This window comes from Hesperophylax consimilis, chromosome 12 (assembly GCF_061612785.1).
Source record: "Hesperophylax consimilis isolate HC1 chromosome 12, BYU_Hcon_1.0, whole genome shotgun sequence".
NCBI classification, from domain to species: Eukaryota; Metazoa; Arthropoda; class Insecta; order Trichoptera; family Limnephilidae; genus Hesperophylax; species Hesperophylax consimilis.
This window is the reverse complement of record NC_142847.1, coordinates 8,272,041-8,286,254: the sequence shown is the minus strand read 5'-3', so window position 1 is coordinate 8,286,254 and position 14,214 is coordinate 8,272,041.

Here is a 14,214-nt window from a genome sequence, read left to right as displayed (position 1 = left end):
TAATTATTTCTTGATAAACAAAATAATCATTAATCATGCATTTGGCACACGGTGAGAGCAGGTTCGCACTTAAACGGCTAATTGCATTATTTTATTGATGGTCGAAACTCATACGGCTTGAAAAGCGTGAGACAAATCACCATGGGCGTGACGGTTATGCAAAGCAATGAATTAACAGCAATTATTATTCATTGATACAAACAACTGCAGGGAAGCAAACCTTTTTAGGGTTGGAGAGTAAATACCTGACCCATAATCAATAAATTGAAGTTACTTTTCGAGAGTTTCAAGCATAGTTGAACTGTATTGTACAATACGTATTTACGCATGAAAATTTACAAATTGCTGCAAGAAGGAAATTGAGCTGACTACCTAACTATCACCACGCCGTTTCCCCGCAGGGTTAGGCAGAGAGGAAGGACAACCAAACAACTCGGTTTTGGCACACACTCCTTGCCTCATTCATACATCGTCTCATAGATTCTCTTTTATTATTCTGACTCTTGACGTGGCTCGACTCAAGTATTTGATTCACTTGATCGAGCCATGTCTACCATTCAAATTTGCGTTATATATTCTCCGTGTACTCTTTATGTATTCGTTCTACATGCCCAAACCATCTAAGCGTCCCTACGCTTACATCAGCCTTTCATTCTTTGCTGTTCTCCATATTTCTCACACGATCATACATGGTTTTACAAAACATACGTTCAGAGATGCATTTCACAGCATTCACTCTACGTTCATCCTTCCTCTGCCAGTTCCATAATAATAATAATAATAATAATTGGATGACTTGTATAGCGCCGTTTTTGTGCAAAATCACCTCAAGGGCGCCTCACTTCAGCCTCCATGACTTCAGTGTGGACTGGTAGCTTCGCTTCTTTGAAGATTTTTTGCTAGCGCCAACCGTGTTCAGCCCTCCAAATGGAGTTACCTGCGTTTACACTTCTTTCAACATCTCTGTCAGCCTTCCAACATACTTCATAAATACACAAACTCATCCACCTGCTCCAAGTATTCATCTTTCACAACTATATTGCACACTGTTTTTGTACTCTCCTTTAATTGTATTGTAATAATTTGAAGAGATTCTTCATAAATTAGCAATATCTACTCATTTTTCTGTGAAAATAACACTAGGTCGTAGATAACTTATAAAAATTCTATTTTATATCAAAACTATCAACATTATTTTCCACATTATACATAACATAAAAAATATAACGAAATATGAAATGCTCAATTCTGTGTTTAACTTATGATGCGACTTATGATGAAAATTTTACTTTGAACCATAGAGGATTATTTATTTGTATCATTAACGCCTTTCGCGTTTTGAATAATATAACTTAATAATATAACTTGAATAATATAACTATACTTACTTGCGTAAGTAGTACCGAGCCCTTATGAGCATGTAAAACCACAATGTATGATAAATAACAAAGCAAAATGAGATCCTGAATAATACAATATTGGAATGCCAAAAATCAATATACATGTATTATAAAAGTAAGTGTAAAATGTGCGTGCCGCTAAACCTCAGAAACGAGTCCCGGTACGATCAAAGGAGTTATATGGTGTGGTAGCCCTCTATCCCCCATCCATGAAGAAGGTTTCCGTTTTTACCTCAAGGGCTTGCTTTTGAAGTTATAAGGGCTGGAAGTTTCGCCCTCTAGACATTTCTAGAACACTCCAGAATATTCAAGAGTATTCGAGAGCATTCCACAACATTTCAGAACATCCCCCAATTGGGGATGCCATAGTCTCACTGGCTCCAGACGGGAGCAGTTGGGACTCTTGTGAGGCATTCACTGTAAAAAAAAAAAAAATCCCGGAACATTCTGGAATGTCCGGGAATAGTCTGGAACGTTCGGGAAGATCCCGGAACATCCCAGATCATAATGAACTAAAAACGGGATTACAGGCCGTTTCCTGATAAACTTTTAATAAATTCGTAATCGTGACAATACACTGGTATCTCTAAATAGTATAAAACAAAGTCACTATCCGCTTCTGTCTGTTTGTGCGCTTAGTTCTTCTAAACTATGCAACAGACTTTGATAGGGTTTTCACTATCATTTAGAGAATTTCTTCCGGAAGGTCTATATGTATATATATATATAATACATGGATATTATATTTATTGAATTTATTGATACACAAAAGCTACTATATATATATATATATATAATTTTTTTTTCAAATGTTACTAACTTAAGATAAATATGAGGTACACAGTAAATGCTTACTTAAAATAAAGAAGTAAATACTTCAAGTTGAAAAGATGTTTAAATGAGAATTGTGTAAATAATTATAGAAATTATGAATCGATCATCGTTCCCGTTTGCAGATTTTTACCATGCGAAACTAACTACCATTTTATTTTTTGTGAATATAACACGAGAGTCATCCTTAATTGGGGCACATATATTGCCAGAGTGTGGGAAGAATATGGGTAAGAGGTAGGTTGGGAAGTAGATACCTCGTTGTTCAAATCTAGCACCAGACGTCTTTATAGATTTCAAGCGTTTAGATTCAGATTGGTGGTTTTCCCCAGAACGATACTGAGGGTATTACCACCTCGGATAAATAATTTCCGATGATTTCGGTTCAACCGAAGTGAAAAACGCTGATTTTCAATTTTTCTCTTTTCATCATCCAAAATATGTTTGGCTATATTGTTGCAGAAATTAGAAAAAAAACCAAGCAAGTACCTACCTAATGATTGCAAACGAAAATTTGAGCGTCGCGCTACAGATTTATTTTTACTGTAATTGAGTTTCTCGTAACCAACAGTCGACAATACCTGATCTTTCCGTTCATAACAGTTACAGCATTAGCACTTTACGGTGTTTTGGACAATCTCCTAGATAAGATCTTATCTGGTAATTAAGCACATTTTCACTTGCACGGATATTAATATAGCGCCATTAGCCATTACTCAAAACGGCCAATCAGTTTATCAGCCAATCAAGCTGACATAGCGACATACGGGATGGATGAATGATCTATTGGATTTGCATCAGAGCATGTTTGGTTTTGTTTAATGGGCGAATGGCAGTGTTAAATGGACTATAAATTAAAACAGAAGTCCATTCGGTCCGGTTAAAATCACTGGGAAAACGAGGAGTGAAGGAGAAAACCTCACCTTTCGATGCTGTCGGTTTCTTGAAAAATCCCATCGCATGGATCACTTTAAGTTTATAGGTGTACACCTCAAATAATCATAATTTTAAATTTCCACAACCCGACTCTGTTTAATTTCAGCACACGACGACTTTGAATTTGGAGATACAATTAGATAGCCTTTTTACGAGAATAATGATCCGAACAGCAAGATAAGATTAACGACGACAATATTACGAATAAAAACAAATGACACGTGTGTTACAGTAACAATTGAATATCACTGGCGTAGGTAGGTAGTTTTGTCTTCTTTCTTCCCAGGTAAGATTTTAAGGAAGGAGAGGAACAAATGAGATGACAATTTGAACAGGACTTTGGGATCAATATATTCAATAATAGTCCCAAAACTGTTTCAATATTAAACAGGTTTGTTTTGCATTTTACAAAATTTACATTGACAGTTTCTCTCGCAAATTGAGTGTATTAACCAATATGATGAACATTTTAAAATGCAAGTGAAGATTTTGACATGCTTAATTTAGTGCTTATTCCAGAAAAAAAATCTTTACCCATAAAACTTGTTCTTTCGTTTTCCATTATGGCCAGAGATATAATATATTTAGAAAAAGAGATTATGTATAGTAAATATATATTTAGAAAGATGTAACAGGAAGCTTTCACTTTGAATTGAAAAATTTACCATAGATGCTGCCTGTTATAATTTGAAATAATTTATACAAAAACTTCATCATTATTGGGTAAAGAAAAAAAAATCTAATAATAAAATCTGAAAGCGTCTTTAACCTGCTTTCAAAAACGTATTTAATTTTGGGATACGTTAAAAATGAGCAAGTGTATTTGAAATCGAATCTCAAGCAGAAATATTTAATTTCTTAATTGTTAAGCAAGGGTTGCATAAAATTTTATTAATTTCAGCAAAAGGAAAAAATAAAAGTATACTTCAGGCACACGGACACGCCCACCACACAATTATTTCGGGTTTTTTTTCTTCTTTTCAGTGGCTTAGTCGGGAAAAAGCGGTGTGGCTGAGCTGCTTCAAGTTATTCGAAATCGATAAATTTACTTTGTATTTGTATCCCAAAGTCTACATTTTTTTAGGAAGAAAATTTTGTAAATAGAAAACAGCAACGTTGTTTTTTTTTAAATTGATACATGTCAATATTCATGCAATATTGTGAAACTACAAATGTGAAATGGTATGCAGACATTTACTACGAAATTTTGTAATAATTATCAAATGTATCTACCTATATATTGGTCATCGCAAAATGTATTGACGAAAGAGTGTATGTATTTTACAGTTAACATCGTGAGAATTTCTCAATCAGAATGTTTTTAGTGAGAGCTGAGTCAGAGGTCGTGATGACTGTGAAAGTAACATACCCAATTCATAAGGATAGATCGCCACCCGCGCAGCGATCCATCCTCTCTGCTTACCTCTTCGAGGACACGGCCTGATGGTTAGTTTAGGTTGGTCAGGTGCTAATGGAAACTAGTTACTAGATTGTGTTAGACTAGTCTGGTGTGGTATCCTAGCTATTAGTTTAAGAAGTTATCCGTAGATAATCGCGTAGTTGTAGAGACTTAAATAAATGCGATTGCAACCACAAGGTCGAGACCCAGAATTATTCCTATCGCCTGATAATAATAGTAATAAAAATATTTGGATGATTTGTATAGCGCCGTTTCTGTGCAAAATCACTTCAAGGGCGCTAATAATCCGAGGTAATTGTTAATCTAGTCCAAAAAGTTGGGACCGGAGTTTTATTTAAAGAATTCGTCAAACAAACCCAATTTACAGTTACAACAGCTAACATAATATTATACTTTTAAGGATGGGTTGTTTCAGAGAATTTGAGCAATTCATCGAATTACAAGTTAATTTTCAAGTTCTCTGAAGGTTCTATTCAAGTTCTGCTATTATTTCAGTTTTGTGAAATAACTGGCCAATAATGATACAATAACAGAACTTGAATAAAACCTTCACAGAACTTGAAAAACAACTTCGAAATATGATCAATATTTCGAATTCTCTGAAACAACCCATCCTTAGTATTTTCAGTCAATTTATGTACTTATATAGGTATTAAATGTTTTCATTATTTTGTAGAACAGAATCTGAAGAATGAAACGGAATGATTTTGTAAAAACGCCCCCGGGGAATTATAACATAACCAACCAACCAACCACCGCTGCTATAAGTCACCGCAAGTGGTTGTTATCCTAGTTCATAGAATGAGGTTTGTTGAGGCCGGTTGAGGGAAACACTATGACCTATCCAGCAGAACTCTTTCGACCCATCGCCTTTTACTGCAGTGGGAAGGATGGATTTAAACGTTCATCACTCCTGGACACATTGACCCCCCAGATTCCAACCCACCCCTAATTATTTTCCTCAGGGTCATCGGCGTGGATTTAATGAAAAAAAAATCACCCAACCAGGTGGCGATATATAGGGTTTTCCAATAAGAGGTGTTATTTTGATATTCAATCGTAAAAGATCAATGGTTTCGTTGCTTGTGTGGCACGTAGCGCCGTCTTGTTGAAAGTAAACATTGTCGATCAATACCATCCAATTCCGGCCATAAAAAAATCATTAATCATCTCTCGATGGCGCAATCCATTCACCGTAACTGTTGCTCCAGCCTCATTTTCTTAAAGTAAGGTCCAATGACTCCGACGGTCCATAAACCGCACCAAACAGTCACACGTTGAGAATAGAGAGGCTTTTCAACAATAACTCTTGGGTTTTCCGAGCCTCAGATGCGACAATTTTGCTTGTTGAATCCACCGAGGTGGAAATGGGCCCCATCACTCAAGATGATTTGAATTTGATTCACTCGAGTGAATTTTAATAATTTCAATGCGTTGTTGAAGCGTGTATCGTTCCATTTTTATTAATGGCGTAGTTTCTACTTATCAAATGTCAAAAAAGACAGCTTCAAAAGTAACATCTACCGAAATAGCGGGCTATTCAAAATAACACCTCTTATTGGAAAACCCTGTAGTTTCCCGGATTGTTCACAATACAGACATTGTACATTGTACAGTGTCACATAAAACACAAATCCTAATAGTTGAGGATATCATAGTCTAAAGGCATCAGGCAATTGACATTTGGTTTATCGTCAAAACATATCTCTACATCTCCACAATAAGCACATCGATAAAATAATATCCGATTGCTAAATCATGTAACTGAAACTCATACTATAGTGTACTATGGTAATGAATTGATCAAGTAGTGACGGCAGTTATTGAATTCATTATTGCTACAAGTTGTTTTGACGTAATGAGGCAATGAGCGTCGTGTCGGGCAACTGAACAATATTTTGTCCGGGCAGTGTAGTTAGTATTTAGTACCTACCCGCTAGGCCCGCGGCTATTTTCCGGTCGTCGAGATGCCCCAAATGAATATTGACTCACGGCAATATCAATAAAGAATTCATCTCGATGTATGTAATTAGTTTATTATAAAAATAAACAGTATGATTTCATGAACATCACTTTATTTATTTTATTTTATTTAGGAAACAAACAGTCATTTATATATTTAGCCTGAACAGCAATTATTTACAATATTCGACCAATAAAGGTTACATTAATTCTAGTCGTTGATTCAATATTTGCACCTTTACAATATAATTATAAATGACAAAGAAATATAAAGAATAAACATTATAAGGAAATACAAAATGTTATAAAAACAATTAAAGACAGTTAGTGGCAATACAGTTTTCGCATGATTATAATAAAAACAATAAAATAAACTAAAATGATAGGATTATTTCACAAAATAAATTTATCGGTTTAGTAAGTTGCATTTTATAAGTTCTCAAGTTACACTTGAAAATGTCTACATCTCGTAAGGAATTATAAGGCATATTTATATAAATAAGGTAACCGTATCTTATATACCATATAACCGTATCCGTATATCGAAAAATGTATGTTTGCAATTTAATAAATTAAAACCCAAATTTCCTCTGAAATCATAACATTTGTAAGTAGGTACTTAAATACCTACCAACTTTATTATAAACCATAGATTTTTTATGTAATATTTTTTTAAAATTACATAAAATTTATCTAAAGAAACTTCACTATCTCAATGACAATTTTTTTTCAAACTCTCTTCAGGCAGGTAGGCAGCATAACATTGAAAAAATGCGAATAATTAACCCAACGAATTTAGATTTGAAAAAGAGAATATTTATTGAACCATTAAAACGACCACCATCATTAAAAGAACGTACAAACAAATTGACAAACAGATGAAATGCAAAATTGTACAGTTAAAACAGAACGTCGTTACGATCAGATAATAACGTTTAAAAATTTGTGTTTTATTAAAAAAAAATTTGCAAAATTTGTATCCCCCTTTCTTGTACAGATTTTCCCAAGCGTCCCTATTTTGCCCTACTTTCCCCATTAGTATTTTCCACAAAAAAATATTTGTTCGTCTCAAAACAAAAATTCTTCAACAGTGAGCATTATTATCGTGAAATTTGCACAGCATTTTTCTGTCTGAAATTTGTAGGTCAATGCAACCTATTGCCTGAAATCTAGGTGAAAAATTGTAAATTCAACGTTTTTAATTTGTACACTTTTAAAATATTCAATAAAATAAAGAATAAAGTTTTGAAGTCTCGGGCAAAGTCGGGTAATGCTAGACTAATTGCAGCATTAATCTGGTTATAGTTACGGGGCATGTCGCGATAACTTTAATCCCGTAAAGTTTGAAAGCTGAATTTAGTCGTGTGCTTTCAGCGCGAGCTTTATTGAGTTGAGCGTCAAAACAAAGAATTTTTGATCCACAACACGCTGAACGTTAAATTTGACGGCAGTGAAGCAAAGCTCTATGAAGTGTGTTCCCGGTGAAGCGACACTTCTCAGCATCACAAGTTATGTACTATCGGAAAATACAAAATATATGAGGCGTCCTTCACGTCAGAGGTTAATAACATTTGGAAAGAGAATCTATACTGTAATTTTTTGACACTCAAGACTTGGAAAAAAGATCTTTTTGACGGCTCGAATAGCAATCCGGAACTACAAATCATAGCGTGCGTAAGTAAATTTCATTGTGTTATTTTACAACTTTTTCATACTCGTATTTGAAGCACGTTTCAGAGTGGAAGATACACTCAGTATTGCCCTGGTGTAAGACCATCATTCAGAATTGTTAGTCATGATAAGTGACCATATCTGAATAGCCATGTACTCCCCCACCTTCCTCATCTCCCCCCCCCCTTCCCCACTATCTATACATATACATATTCCCACTATGTATCTATCCAACATAAAATGGCTTTAGCTCTGTTTGGTGACCAGATCTGAATAGCCACGTATTTCCCCAGCGTCTTTCTCACGATCTCCTTCCACTCCCCATTACCTTCAGCCTCTCAACATCCCAATTAAGGATGCTATAGTCTCCTCGGCTACGAATACGGCGCGGAAGTAAATTTTATTTGATTCATTTGTGTTATTTCACAATATCTTCATTTAAAATAATTTATTTATTTATTTTATTTATTTATTTATTTAGACGCCGTGAAAGGCTTTTACAATATACATGATTTATGTTTACAGTGGTTCACAGGAGCGAAACAGTATTATGTTAAACAGAATAATTACTGAGAAATTATGTTGAAAATTAAACAAGAATAACATCTGGTATACATAGGTACAATAGCATTTTTATTTTCAATCCGTACAGTAGTTTAGTATTGAGGTTATTGTTACCTTCAATATTGAATTTGGTTGAATTTGCTGAGAACTAGAGTTAGCTCTATTGAAACAGGGCTGTCAGTAAGACATCTCATAACAATTTTGGGAAAAATTATAGTTTTGATTAAGTATATACAATTATTAGATAACACTCTTCTGTCTGATATCTGATGTAAGTGCATAGTTTAGGTTCTGTGATAACTTATGAATAGAATGGTATTATGCCTAATAACATTGATAATTACGACAGAGGTATGTTATTATAGCCTTCTTATAACTATATTCCATGCAGTTGAACACATCTACTACTTCTGAGAAAGCATTGCCAACTGCATGCAATCTAGGTATAAGCGAGTTTCTAAATGACTCAGTCCTGATATTGTTATTGAAATTAAAAAGAATTTTGGATCGAGTGGTTCTGGTGGGTATATGGAAGGTAATTAGGCTTAATATATCAGGGCTGTCTATAATACCATTGACAATTTTAAAAATAAAAGTCAAATCGGAAATAAGTCTTCTATCTGAGAGTTTAAGTAAGTTTAATTCTTTCATCAAGTGATTGTAATTTATTGATTCTATAGGTAGACCGAGTTTAGATAGAGCTGTAGATACTTCCAGTATCACCCTGGTGAATGACCACCATTCAGAATCGAAACGTTCCTTGAAATTTGGTGACCAGATCTGAATGGCAAGGTACTTCCCCACATTCCACTTCCTCTTATCATTCTCTTTCACTTCACCACTATCTTCAACCAGACACAACATATCACATACCCCGATTGGGGATGCTATAGTCTCACTGTCTCCAATAGGAGCAGTTAGGACTGTACTGTAGTTTTTAAGAGTCTGCTGATCCCTGGAATAGTCAATTCAAGCTTATTTAGCAGTAGCTTACAGCTTTCATTTGCGCAATATTGTTTCAGCTAAGCGCGTAACGTAGCTTTAGTACGCTTTTAGCTTAGCGCACAGAGAACCCAAGTGATTGAACTTCTCGGACTTTTACTTTCTCGCCATGGAGCCGCTAATGAGAAATTAAATGGCGCGAACATTTCAGCTGGATTGAATTTGTACGCTATGCTGAATTCATAATTGAAAATAAATTTCAAAAGGAATTTTTTCCGAACGTCGCATGATGACATTGAAAAATTAACACTGCTTTTAATAGCAGCGTAGAAATAACGTCATGCATCTAAATGGAAGCTAGAAATAATTAAATTTAATATCTAGGAAGATTAATAAAAAGGTAAGTCAATATCCAAAATATTTAATATATAATCAGCCGTGGTGAAAATTATACTCCACTGATAAACGACAGTGTGTATAAAAATATTACTAATATAGAATCTGACGTAACTTAGTTCCTGGAAAGATATATACATTGTTTATATAGTTGGTTGTTTATCTGTTGTATAAACCTGAAATTTCTCATCGAATTTCAAAAGATTTTAAATGTGCTATATATTTCATCGTTTTGAAAATGGCGTCCCAACCCACACACGTCCAACTAATCTACATATTTATTATATCACATGTGGCAGCTTTTAACTAACCGTTAAGTAAAAGCGTGGGCAATCGAAAGCTTTGGTTCAAAATATGAAACAAGTTAAACGAGATTATAAATTAGTGGAGGTAATGTCAAACTATTTAATTATGGCATAGGTAAACGGTGTGCCTACTTTCTTGACCCATATTCGTACATCTTCAAATACATACTCTTCTGTTATTCTGATTAATATGTCCGCACTCAAGTCTACTTATGATTTCATATTTTAACATAACCAAGCACAGTATCAATTACTAGTGTTTAATCTTGAAATGAGAATATACTTGGTTCCTACCGGAAAGCCAGTTCTTAACTCTCCGTAGACATCACCTATTTGGAAAATTATAGAACACAATTGCAAATCAACAGTGCAAATTCGAGTGCGGTTGTTTTTGAAAACAGAAGAAGAATTAGGACTACCTAGGAAGCAAATTGTTGGTGTTTTTAATCGTATTAATAGTTTTTAATCTCAATTTTAAGTAAAATGAAGGAATTTGACTATCTTGAATGTACATAATACCGTCTTAAGTACTGATTCGTTTTGTTGTGGCTATAATGCTGGCTATAAGGCAATGAGAACAATACTCAGACGAAATAGATAATCAAAAGTAAATAAAATGTTAAAGGAACTAAATTGGCTAACGGTGAAACAGATTTTAACCTTGAACACGATGATATTTGCACATAAAATAGTGAACAACCTGCTACCCAAATATTTTTTCAAATTGTATACAACAAGGACATACACAAACACAAAACAAGGACGTGCAATGAAATCAGGCTACCAAAAAAGGACAAGGCGAATACTCAGAATAGTATACTATATAAAGGGATGAAATACTATAATGCGCTGCCGGAAAACCTAAAGTCTGCCCCAATTGGAAAGTTTAAGATGTTGTGTAGGAGCCACATCAAGCAAGAAAAAATATATTTATATGTAACAAATTAATTGGTAAATTGTAAATTTAAATGTACAAATTACTAAAATTAAATGAATAAATAAAAAAATTACCTGGAGGAATGGCGGTGGAACTCATTATATAGCAGTTGTGTTGTGTGATCCATCGAAGAGATACAGTGGTAAGTGATTGTACTCAATTCCAGCAAACACCATTTCATTTCATCTAAATTATTTACAGCCCATTTAAAGTGCATCTGAAGCTGTAATTTGTAAGCAGTGGATGCAATAACTCGAGTCGGGTCATGTCAAGTCAATTTTTGGAAAAATCAAAGAGTATATTGTATGAGACGATGAACGGCGTGATTGTTAGTTGATTAAATATGAAATTGTTTACCGAAAGGGTTTATTCTATAATGGTCTATTAGCTATTAGAGACTGTCGAGATGATGAAAGAAGTATTAGTAATGCCCCCAATACCTCCTGTAAACCTTATACCGATTACTAACTACTCTCGATAATTTGAAAGTAAACTATGCAAGACCACGCTTTGGCTGATCACCATTGTTCACTTTCGACTGGAGATTAGAATTTACACGATAATGATAATGTGCGCGCGTGCGAGTGCGCATTAGTTTAAAGCTATGAATGAGGTCAGGTCACTCCTAACGACTTCTGTAATCCTGGTAGCTGATAGAGGTAGGCAGTTTCTTTAAGGAGTTCATACAATACTTTAGAAAATTGGGTGGTCGGAGAGATGTATCCATTAAGTTGTTATTGCGAGATTAGAGAGTAGCAGACAGCATTTGTATGAAAACCTATTAAAATGATTGGAAGCCAAAGTTCTTGGAATTCAATTCTATACTTTAATGAAGGCCTCTACAGTACAAATCTTTAAACAGTATTCTTATTCGCATAAGCTTCTTGGCGTCCAGCATTGAGCCTAGGCCCGCCTCAATTATTTTTCCAGCTTTGCCTGAATTTGATCCTTGAGTGTATCAAATTAGAAACACAAATACGTAAGTTTGATGAATCAATGTTGTCTGACAGGAGAACAAAATGTATGATCGTGTGAGAAATGAGAAGATTCCCAAAGAATGCAAGGCTGGTATAAGCGTAATGAGTAAGAAATGGACGCTTAGATGATTTGGGCATGAGCGAATAAACGAAGAGAAGAGTGTAATGAGAATATATGAAGCGAATGTGAATGGCAGAAGGCGGGGACGCCCGAGGATGACATGGCAATATCAAGAGATACGATGTATGAATGTGAATGAAGAAAGGAGTGTGTGTCAAGATCGATTTTTTCGGTAGTTCGTTCTCTCTGCTTACCCCAGCAGGGAAACGGCGTGATGGTTAGTTAGGTAGTTAGTTAGTCTGACAGGAGAATTATTTCACACCTTGTTGTATTACATATGGTCATAAACAATTTAATAAACAGCCATGCCATCGTCGCTACTATTAAATTCCATGTACCGACTAGGAACACAAGACAAAATGTAACATTTTTCTGCAACACGTACACAACCAACTATTAGACATACTCACCAACTAATAGGATGCACGATCTACGCAAAAATTTTGGGGGTACTGTTAATATATTTACTGAGTCTTTATAGAATTAAACGCAAACTATAGCACCACTTTGCTGAATCCTTCAATTTACAGGAGCATAGGTAATGTAGTTTTAGTAATTTATCGTATAGTTTTTTAGTTTCCTATTTTATTTTAAGTTACTGTTACATGTTTTAATAATACTCTTTCAAATAAAATTAGAATATTCTATTCTAATAATCTACGCTCATTAGATATATTCTGTTCTTACAATCTATGCTCAATAGATATTTTCTTTTCTTACAATCAATGCTCATTAGATATATTCTATTCTAACAATCAATGCTCATTAGATATATTCTATTCTTATTATCTAAAGCTCATTAGATATATTATGTTCTTGTAATCTAAAACTCACTAGATATATTCTGTTCTTGCACTTGAAATGAAATGACACTAAACTGCGCTATATAAATGGCATGTTATTATTATTATTCTTATAATCTATGCACATTAGATATATTCTGTTCTTATAATCTAAAGCTCAAAAGATATATTCTGTTCTTATAATCTATGTAAAAAAGCCCAACTGGTCGTAAAAGATTTTTTTTAAATTGTATTAAGGACGGCATTTAACAACGGAAGTTTATCGGAAGGCTGGTTGAAATATATGAAAATAGAGCAATAATAATATATTTAAAGAAGCCATAAACCTTAAGATTTAAAGTAGATGAATATTTTCAGCATAACTCTAATCGAAAAGGTAGTATGCACATTATGAGAATCAACCTGGGTCACTATTGCTAGTCAAACACCCTACCCAAAAGGGAAACGAATATCCAAAATTAACCATATTTCACAAAACTTCAATACACCACTTACCTTAATTCCCGTTTTGAATATTGAGGTCAGGCAGTTGTTTGTAACCAGGTTAAGAAGAAATAACTTACCTGAAAAGAAAGATAAAACATATTAAAAACAATTCTATCGGGGCCATCATCGAAAATTATACAACAATTAAATAAATTACATTAATTTACCTTTCACACAATGTGTAACGCCTTAGGTGTGACCTTTAAATTAAACGGTTCTACCACACGACAGAATAATATAGTTTCATCTACAATCTAAACCAATGATTCCCAAAGTGGGCGATATTACCAGCCGGGGGGCGGATTATCTAGAGGGCGGCGGTGGCCTACACGGAGTACTACTTACTGATAATGTTGCTAATTTATTGAGAATCTCTTCAAATTATTCGTAATGCTGTTATAAACGGGATTGCAGGCCTTTAACGAATGAATGAAAGGTTTCCTAATAAATTTCAGAAAAAACA